Source organism: Myotis myotis, unplaced genomic scaffold (assembly GCF_014108235.1).
Source record: "Myotis myotis isolate mMyoMyo1 unplaced genomic scaffold, mMyoMyo1.p scaffold_m19_p_4, whole genome shotgun sequence".
Lineage (NCBI taxonomy): Eukaryota > Metazoa > Chordata > Mammalia > Chiroptera > Vespertilionidae > Myotis > Myotis myotis.
This window is the reverse complement of record NW_023416346.1, coordinates 92,954,426-92,965,537: the sequence shown is the minus strand read 5'-3', so window position 1 is coordinate 92,965,537 and position 11,112 is coordinate 92,954,426. Positions and strand designations below refer to the sequence as shown.

The 11,112-nt window shown below is 41.1% G+C and overlaps 1 protein-coding gene across 1 annotated transcript in view; it reads right to left on the bottom strand.

The window, feature by feature from the left end:
• Positions 1-11,112, bottom strand: part of ZC4H2 (zinc finger C4H2-type containing) — a 95,860-nt gene that overhangs the window by 28,022 nt on the left and 56,726 nt on the right. The gene's annotated exons all lie outside the window — the stretch shown is intronic.

Genomic DNA, 11,112 nt, shown 5'->3' with positions numbered 1-11,112 from the left:
GCATTATGCAAAGCGAAATAAGCCAGGGAATGATAAGTATCACATGATCTCACTCATTTGTGGTATATAATGAACAAAATAATCTGATGAACAAAAATAGATCCAGAGGCAAAGCTGCCTCGAAACAGACTGTCAAACTACAGCAGGAAGGCCGGGGAGGGTCAGTGTGTGGGAAGAGATCAGTCAATGAACTTGTATGTGTATAAGCACAAACCATGGACACAGACAATAGTGGGGCAAAGGCCCGGGTGGGAGGCATGGGCGGGCTGGGAGAGGTCATTCATGGAAAAGGGGGATATATGTAATACTTTCAACAATAAAGATTTTTTAAAAAATAAATTTAAAAAAGACAATTACTGCCCTAGCTGGTTTGGCTTAGTGAATAGAGCGTGGGCCTGCAAACTGAAGGGTCCTGGGTTTGATTGGGGTCAAGGGCACATGCCTGGGTTGTGGGCTGGATTTCCAGTAGGGGGTGTGAAGGTGGCAGCCGATCAGTGACTCTTTCACATCATTAATGCTTCTCTCTCTCTCTCTCTCCCCCCTCTCCCTTACTCTCTGAAATCAGTAAAAATATTTTTTTAAAAAAAATAAAGAAAGAGAGTTTTTTGCAAAATGGCGACCAGCAGGAAGGTAGGGAGGGAGAGAGTGTGAGAGGGCAAGGAAGTGATAGAGGAGTGTGTGGACGCGTGTGGTGTGTGTGTATGAGCTAGCGACAGTTAGATTCTGCAGGTCTTCTAAGGGGCTGCTAAACTGGGCAGTCTTAGGCGGCGGAGTCCCGCTCCCTGCACGGACACTCCTGGGCGGACAGCACAGGCACAACGACCACACCATCTTGGGAAACAGAGCTGCTTGAGTCTAGGATCCTGGCCTCAGCACCACCCAGTCTGATCTCAGACGCATACCAGGACCCTGCAGCCACTGGGGACAGAGACCTGTGACCACAGCTACAGACCTGAGGACACCAAAACTTCAGAAATCCCCGCGGCAGATCCGTGAGTAACAGAGCCCATCCCACCTTCCCGCAGGCTTGCGGGCAGCACCAGAGTAACTAACTGATAGACCCACCCTTGCCAGGGCCTCAGCACTCCAGGAACTTTAGCCTGGAAGTGCTCGAGCACCTTGGAACTGATCCTATGCACAATGCCAGCTTCTGAGCACTGGGCTGGGAGTAATCGCACGAACACCGGGAATTTGTCCCACATATCACAGGCCCAGGGACCCCGATTCTCTGGGCAGGTGGCAGCACCAAGCACCAGCGACTTGACTGTGTTTCCGTTCACCTGCACCTGAGATCCTGATTTCCTGTGCATTCATACTAAGAGCCAGTGACTCCAATTCCTGGTGCAAGGGCAAACAGGGACACTGATTCTCAAGGCAAGGTCCCGCGAAGCAACAGAGACTCTGATACTGGATTCTGGGGAACTCTGACTCCTGGCGCACGCTAGGGGGCTCTGGTTTTCAACACGCTTCAGGGGGGTCTCTGTTTCAGCAAGGTGCAGGCAGCGTCCCTGATTCTAAGGGCGCATACGAGGCCACATTGAGCGCTGACAACACTGACTCTGAGCGAGCCTGGTTCCCACCAACCCACAACAACCACACATCTTAGTGTCAGAGCTCTTCAGTGACACTAGGGTGGTGGGAGGCTCCCACTGCACACGGCCCAGGCCCACGCAACGCGACGTTTGAACCATTGGGAGATAATCAGAATGAAGAGACGAAACAACATCCAGAGGAAAGACAATGAGGAGTCACCAAGAAAGGACATTAATGAAGTTGAAGCATGCAAAATGACAGAAAAAGAATTCAGAATAACGGTTGTACAATTCATTCACTGGATGGATGAGAAAATCAACAACCTATGCAAGAATCAGGAAGAACAGAAAAGTGATAGAGCTACAATGAAAAACACCATGGAAGTTTCAACAGCAGACTAGAAGAAGCAGAGGACCAAATTAGTGAACTAGAAGTAAGGCAGAGAAACAAGCTCAATCTGAACAGCAACTGGAGAAGAAAATTAAAAAGCAGGAGGAGAGCCTAAGGGAGCTTCGGGACAACATGAAATGAAGTAACATACGCATAATAGGGCTGCAAGAAGGACAAGAAGAGCAGCAAGGATTAGAAAATCTATTTGAAGAAATAATGTCAGAAAACTTCCCAGATATGGGGAAGAAAAAAGTTACACAAGTACAGAGAGTCCCAGGCAAGATGAACCCCAAAAGACCCAACCAAGACACGTTATAATAACGATGGCAAATGTACAAGACAGAGAGAATCTGAAAGGCTGCAAGAGAGAAACAGAGAGTTACCTACAAAGGATCCCCCATCAGATTATCAAATGATTTCTCAACAGAAAACACATCAGGCCAGAAAAGAATGGACAGAAATTTACAAAGTGATGCAAAGCAAAGGACTGAATCCAAGAATACTCTATCCAGCAAAGGTATCATTCAAAATTGAAGGGGAAATAAGAAGCATCACAGACAAAAAAAGGCTGAGGGAGTTTATCACCACCAAGCCAGCAATGCAAGAAATGCTAAAGGGACTGGTGTAAAAAGAAGAAACAAAAAGCCCAGAAAGAAAACAGCCACACAAAAAAATAGAAATGGCTACAAACAAGTACCTTTCAATAATAACTTTAAACGTAAATGGACTAAATGATCCAATCAAAAGACATCGAGTGGCTGAATGGATAAAAAACATGACCCATATTTTTGCTGTCTACAAGAGACCCACCTCATTAGAAAGGACTCACACAGACTGAAAGTGAAGGGATGGAAAAATATCTTTCAGGCAAATGGAAATGAAAAAAAAGCAGGGGTAGCAATACTTATATCAGACAAAAGGCACCTGCAAGTGAAGGCCATAACAAGAGATAAAAAAGGCCACTTCATAATACTAAAGTGATCAATACAACAAGAGGATATAACCCTGATAAACATATATGCACCCAATGCAGGAGCACCCACATACATAAGAAAACTCCTGGAAGACATCAGGGGAGAGATCGACAACAATACAATCATAGTAGGGGACTTTAATACACCACTGACATCACTGGATAAATCCGCTAGATAAAAACTCAGCAAAGAAACAGCAATCCTAAATGACTCAGTAGATCAGATGGACTTAATTGATATCTTCAGAACACTTCACCCCAAAGCCACAAGCTTATACGTTCATCTCAAGTGCTCATGGGACATCTTCAAAAATAGACCACATATTGGGTCCCAAACAAAGTCTCCCCTAATTCAAGAAGATTAAAATCATACCAAGCATCTTCTCAGACCACGAGGCCATAATATTAGAAATAAACTACAACAAAAAAAACTCAGAACACTCAAACACTTGGAAGGTGAATAGCACATTATTAAATATTGATTGGGTTACCAATGAGATCAAAGGAGAAATTAAAAACATCCTGGAGACTAATGACAATGAAAACACAACAATCCAAAACCTTTGGGACGCAATGAAAGCAGTCCTGAGAGGGAAGATTATAGCTCTACAGGCTTATCTCAACAAAGAAGAAAAAATGGTAGTAAATCATCTAAATCGACAGCTCAATGAATTAGAAAGAGAGCAACAAGAAAAGCCCAGAGTGAGCAGTAGGAAGGAGATAATAAACATTAGAGCAGAAATAAATGACATAGAGACCAAAAAAACAATACAGAAAATCAATGAAACAAAGAGCTGGTTCTTTGAAAGGATAAACAAGATTGACAAACCTTTAGCCAGGCTCACCAAAAAGCAAAGAGCAAGGACACAAATCAACAAAATCAGAAATGATAGAGGCGAAATAACAACAGATCCCACAGAAATACAAATGATTGTTAATAAATACTATGGACAACTCTACTCCAACAAACTAGACAACCTGGAGGAAATGGACATATTCCTAGAAAAATACAACATTCCAAAACTCAATCAGGAAGAATCTAAAAATCTCAATAGGCCAATAACTATGGAAGAAATTGAAGCAGTCATCAAAAAGCTTCCAGCAAACAAAAGCCCAGGACCAGACGGCTTCACAGGGGAGTTTTAACAAACATTCAAAGAAGAACTAAAACCTATCCTCCTCAGACTACTACAAAAAATTCAAGAGGAAGGAACACTTCCAAGTTCATTCTATGAAGCCAGCATCACCCTAATACCAAAACCAGGTAAAGACTACACAATGAAAGAGAATTACAGGCCAATATCCCTCATGAACATAGATGCCAAAATCCTCAACAAAATCTTAGCAAATCGGATCCAGCAGTACATCAGAAAGATCATACACCACGACCAAGTAGGATTTATCCCAGGGATGCAAGGATGGTAAAATATCCGCAAATCAATAAACGTGATACATCACATAAACAAATTGAAGGAAAAAAACCACATAGTGATACCAATTGATGCAGAAAAAGCATTTGACAAAATTCAACACCCATTTTTGATAAAAACTCTCAGCAAGATGGGAATAGAAGGATCATACCTAAACATAATAAAAGCCATATATGACAAACCCCCAGCCAACATCACACTCAATGGACAAAAACTAACACCATTTCCCCTAAGAACAGGAACAAGACAGGGATGCCCACTCTCACCACTCCTGTTCGACATAGTACTGGAAGTATTAACCATTGCAATTAGACAAGAAGAAGAAATAAAAGGCATCAGAATTGGAAAAGAGGAAGTAAAACTGTCCTTATTTGCAGATGACATGATATTATACTTCAAAAACCCTAAAGACTCCATCAATAAACTCTTATACTTAATAAAAGAATTCGGCAATGTAGCAGGATACAAAATTAACGCCAAGAAATCTATGGCATTTCTATACACCAATAGTGAATGTGCAGAAAGAGAGACTAAAAAAGCAATCCCATTTACCATCGCACCAAAAAAATTAAGCTACCTAGGAATAAACTTAACTAAAGAGGTAAAAGACCTCTTCTCAGAAAACTACAGGACGTTGAAAAAAGAGATAGAGGAAGACATAAAGATTTGGAAGAACGTACCATGTTCTTGGATTGGTAGAATCAACATCATTAAAATGTCCATACTGCCCAAAGCAATCTATAAATTCAATGGACTACCCATTAAAATACCAATGGCATATTTCGCAGACATAGAACGTACTCTCCAAAAATTCATCTGGAATAAAAAACGACCCCGAATAGCCGCAGCGATCCTGAGAAAGAACAAAGTAGGTGGGATCTCAATACCAGATATCAAGCTGTATGACAAAGCCACTGTTCTCAAAACTGCCTGGTACTGGCACAAGAACAGACATATAGATCAATGGAATAGAATAGAGATCCCAGAAATCAGCCCCAAACAATACGCTCAATTAATATTTGACAAAGAAGGCAAGAACATACAATGGAGTCAAGATAGTCTCTTCAATAAATGGTGTTGGGAAAATTGGACAGATACATGCAAGAAAATGAAACTGGACCACCAACTTACACTATACACAAAAATAAACTCAAAATAGATAAAGGACTTAAATATACGAAGGGGAAACCATACAAATCCTAGAAAAATCCAAAGGCAACAAAATCTCAGACATATGCCGAAGCAATTTCTTCACTGATACAGCTCCTAGGGCATTGGAAACTAAAGAGAAAATAAACAAATGGGACTACATCAAAATAAAAAAGCTTCTGCACAGCAAAAGAAACCATCAACAAAACAACAAGAAAACCCACTGTGTGGGAAAATATATTTGCCAATGTCATATCTGATAAGGGCCTAATCTCCAAAATTTATAGGGAACTCATACAACTTAACAAAAGGAAGATAAACAATCCAATAAAAAATGGGCAAAGGATCTAAATAGACACCTTTCAAAAGAGGACATTCAGAAAGCCAAGAGACATATGAAAACATGCTCAAAGTCACTAATCATCAGAGAGATGCAAATCAAAACAACAATGAGGTACCATCTCACACCTGTCAGACTGGCTATCATCAACAAATCAACAAACGACAAGTGCTGGAGAGGATGTGGAGAAAAAGGAACACTTCTGCACTGCTGGTGGGAATGCAGACTGGTGCAGCCACTATGGAAGACAGTATGGAGTTTCCTCAAAAATCTGAAAATGGAACTCCCATTTGACCCTGTGATCCCACTTCTAGGAATACATCCCAAGAAACCAGAAACACCAATCAGAAAGGATATATGCACCTCTATGTTCATAGCAGCACAATTCACCATAGGTAAGATCTGGAAACAGCCTAAGTGCCCATCAGTAGATGAATGGATTAGAAAACTGTGGTACATCTACACGATGGAATACTATGCTGCTGTAAAAAAGAAGGAACTCTTACCATTTGCAACAGCATGGATGGAACTGGAGAGCATTATGCTAAGTGAAATAAGCCAGTCAATTAAGGGAAAATACCACATGATGTCACTCATTTCTGGATAATAAAGACCATTATAAACTTATGAACAAAAATAGATACAGAGGCAGAGCTGCCTCGAACAGACTGTCAAACTATAGCAGGAAGGCCGGGGAGGGTTGGAGGGCAGGAGGGGGGTGGGTAAGAGATCAACCGAAGGACTTGTATGCATGCATATAAACATAACCAATGGACATAAGACACTGGGGGTTGGGGGAGGCCAGGGGATTGTCAAGGGCGGGGGGGGGGAAAAAAAGGAGACATATGTAATACTTTTTGTAATACTTTAAGCAATAAAAAAAAAGAAAGAAATAAGCAATAAAGCCATAAACAGAAAAATAAATAAACAAATAAAGTACTTGCAAGTAAAAAAATAAAATGAAAATAAAAGATAACACAGTTTTGTTACAAAAAAAATAAAAAAAAAGAGAGAATCTTTAAAAAAAAGACTATTACTATGTGCAGGGAGGTACATTACACAATTACAAAAGTGTCAATCCACCATGAAGACCTAGTAATCCTAAATGGGTATACACAAAACAATAGAACTGCAAAGTGTAAAGAAAATCTGATAGAACTGAATGAATAGACAAATTCACAATTATAGTTGGAGTCTTTAACATGCTTCTATCACTTTATATAACTAGACAGAAAATCAATAAGGGTATAGATCTCCATAACTCCATCAATAACAAGATCTAATTAACATTGATGTAACACTATACCCAATAGCAGGATGCATATGCTTTTCAAGAGCCCATGGAACATATACCAAAATAGATAGACCATATCCTGGGATACAAAATAATTCTCAACAAATTAAAATAATGGAAATACAAATTGTGTCCTCTGACATTAATAAAATCAATATTAAAATTAAGAAATCAGAAAAAATATACAAACATTTGAACAATAAACAACATATATCTGAAACAATGTATGTTTCAAAGATAAAGTCTCAATGGAAATAATACATTAAACTGCGTGAATGTGAAAATACAACATATTCAAAATTTGTGAGATACCACAAAAGCAGTGATAGGAAGGAAACTTTTAGACCTAAATATTTACAATAGACCATAGAAATTGCCTCAAATTAATAATCTAAGTTCACAACTCAAGAAACTAGAAAAAGATAAAATAAACCCAAAACAAGTAGAAAACAGGAAATACTACAAATAAAAGCAGAAATCAGTGAAATTAAAAACAAAAACAGTAGAGAAATTAATGAAACAAAAAGGTGACTATTTGAAAATTTTATAAAATTGCAAAACCTTTAGCAACACTGGTAACAAAGAGGATAAACAAAAGACACAAATTACTGACATCAGGAGTGAAACAGAGGATAATCATTACAGCCTTCATGGACTTCCAAAGGATAGCAAGGGAGTACTATGAAGAACTCTATTCATGTAATTGGACAAATTTCATGGAATAGACTGATTCTCAAAAACACTCAAAGTACCACAACTCACACAGCATCAAATAGTAATTAGAATAACCCTGTAACTGTTTAGAAAATTAAATTGAAAATTGAATAATTCCCAAATCCAGAATCTTCACTGCAGAATTCTACCAAGTAGTTAAAAAAATAATTAACACTAATTCTTAACAATCTCTTCAGAAAGTAGAAGTGGAAAGAAAACTTCCCAGTTCATTTATGAAGCCCTTAATACTCTGATACCAATTCGAGGCAAAGACAGTACAAGAAAACTACAACTAATATTTCTTGTGAATATGAGCATAAAATTTTTTTTAATTAAATCTTTATTGTTCAGATCATTACAGTTGTTCCTCTTTCCCACCCACCATAGCTCTCCTCCACCCAGTTCCTACCCCACTCTCTGCCCTTACCGCCCCCCACTGTCCTCACCCATAGGTGTACGATTTTTGTCCAGTCTCTTCCCGCACCCCCCCTTCCCCCCCCCAAGAATAGTCAGTCCACTCCCTTTCTATGCCCCTGATTCTATTATATTCACCAATTTATTCTGTTCATCAGATTATTTATTCACTTGATTTTTAGATTCACTTGTTGATAGATGTGTATTTGTTGTTCATAATTTGTATCTTTACCTTTTTCTTCTTCTTCCTCTTCTTAAAGGATACCTTTCAGCATTTCATATAACACTGGTTTGGTGGTGATGAACTCCTTTAGTTTTTCCTTATCTTTGAAGCTCTTTATCTGACCTTCAATTCTGAATCATAGCTTTGCTGGATAAAGTAATCTTGGTTGTAGGTTCTTGGTATTCATCACTTTGAATATTTCTTGCCACTCCCTTCTGGCCTGCAAAGTTTCTGTTGAGAAATCCACTGACAGTCGTATGGGTATTCCCTTGTAGGAAACTAACTGTTTTTCTCTTGCTGCTTTTAAGATTCTCTCTTTGTCTTTTGCTCTTGGCATTTTAATTATGATGTGTCTTGGTGTGGTCCTCTTTGGATTCCTTTTGTTTGGGGTTCTCTGCGCTTCCTGGACTTGTAAGTCTATTTCTTTCACCAGGTAGGGGAAGTTTTCTGTCATTATTTCTTCAAATAGGTTTTCAATATCTTGCTCTCTCTCTTCTTCTGGCACCCCTATAATTTGTATGTTGGTACGCTTGAAGTTGTCCCACAGGCTCCTTACACTATCTTCATATTTTGGGATTCTTTTTTCTTTTTGTTTTTCCGGTTGGGTGTTTTTTGCTTCTTCGTATTTCAAATCGTTGACTTGATTCTTGCGATCCTCTAGTCACCTGTTGGAACGCTGTATAATATTCTTTATTTCAGTCAGTGTATGCTTAATTTCTAGTTGGTCCTTTTTCATATCCTCGAGGGTCTCACCAGATTTAACGAGGGTCTCACTAAATTTATCGGCGGTTTCTAGAAAATTCTTGAAAAACCTTAGAAGTGTGGTTTTGAACTCTATATCCAGTAGTTTGCTTTCCTCCATTTCTGTCATTTCTGACCTGTTTTGTTGTCTCTGCATTTTTATGCTTGCCTATGTTGATAGAGTGGCTTTCTGTGCTAGGTGTCTTATAGGGCCCAGTGGCTCAGCCTCCCCAATTACCTGAGGTGGACACTCTTGGTGCACCCCTTTGTGGGCTTTGTGCACAGTCTTTTTTGTAGTTAAGCCTTGATTGTTGTAGGTATCACTGGGAGGAATTGACCTCCAGGCCAATTGGCTGTGAGAATCAGCTGTGACTACAGTGGGAGAACTTCTGTGCTGGAGACACCCTTCTGGGGCAAGACTTGCTTCAGTGGGGCTTTGGTGCTCACTGAGTCTGCCCCTTGAGTGTGTCCCTTATGGATCTGAGGAGTTTTAATCTGGATGGTCCCACTTTGACCTCTGGATACACTGGCTCTTGGATCTCTAAGGAGGTGCTAATTTAGCCCCTGCCTGAGGCTACCCAGCAGGAGCTATGGAGAGTTCTGCAGATTCCACTTCTTTGTTTGGTATTTGGAGGCGCCCAGATGAGGCCCAGCTGTGAAGCAATGCAAGCTGCTGTGGGGCCTTGGGCCTTCTTTTGGAAGTTCTGGGTCTCTCTGACCCAGCTGCAGTTTGTTAGGTAATTTTCAGATTGCAAAGGGCCAGGCCTTTCATATGCAAAAGCCTTGGGAATGCTTGGGTGGGGCAGGGTCTCAGGGTATCAACAGGGAGGAGCAAACAGCTATGGCAGATCCTCAGTCCTACCCTAAGAGGCCCCTTGTCTTAGTGTCCCAGTAATAGCTACAAGCACCTCTGAGAGAAAGCCGCCCTGGAGTTCTGTCCGCTGCCAGACAGTCCAGTTTCTCCCTGTATGAGTCTGGGTCCCCAGAGACTTGCCCAGAACTGGAGTTCAGAGCAGTAGGGAGCTTGAGACACCCTCCCAATTGAAAAAGACAACTGTGTCCTCAGTTGCCAGCCCTCCATACCTCTGCACTTTACTTCCGCACCTCCTCTGAGTCTCAGTGTGCTTTTCTCTTTCCTTCTAGTTGTAGAATTTCCACTCAGCCAGCCTTCCTGTGGTTCTGGATGATGTCCGTTTTGTCTTTTAGTTGTATTTTTGAAGTGGTTGTGGGAGGCAGCAATTTCCAGTGTTTACCTATGCCACCATCTTGGTTTCTCTCCAAGCATAAAATTTTTTATCAAAATATTAGCAAATCGAATTCAGCTATATATACAAAAAATTATACACCATAACCAAATGGGCTTTATTCCAGACATGCAAGGCTGGTTTATTTTTCAAAAATATATTGATGCTACATGTCATATAAGGCTATAGCCCAAAATCACAATATTGTGTCAACTTATCTATATATATATAAAAGCCTAAGTGACCATCACAACCAAATGGATGACTGAACAAGCTGCGTGGGGCGATCAGGCCCGCAGGGGGGTTAGTGAGGGGTGACTAAACAAACAAGCAGCAGGCTGTGTGGGGCAACAAGACCCACCGGGGGGGGGGGGAGCAGGTGGGGACGACCAGGCCCATGGGGGGGAGGCAGGTGGGGGCGACCAGGCCAGTGGGGATGGAGCAGTTGGGTGCGACTAGATCAGGAGGGGGGGCAGTTGGGGGTGACCAGGCCAGCAGGGGGGTCAGTTAGGGGCAATCAGGCAGGTGAGGAGTTAGGAGCCAGTGGTCCCGGATTGTGAGAGGGATGTCCGACTGCCAGTTTAGGCCCAATCCCAGGGGTCCCGGATTGGAGAGGGTGCAGGCTGGGCTGAGGGGTACACCCTCCCTTGCATGAATTTCATGCACC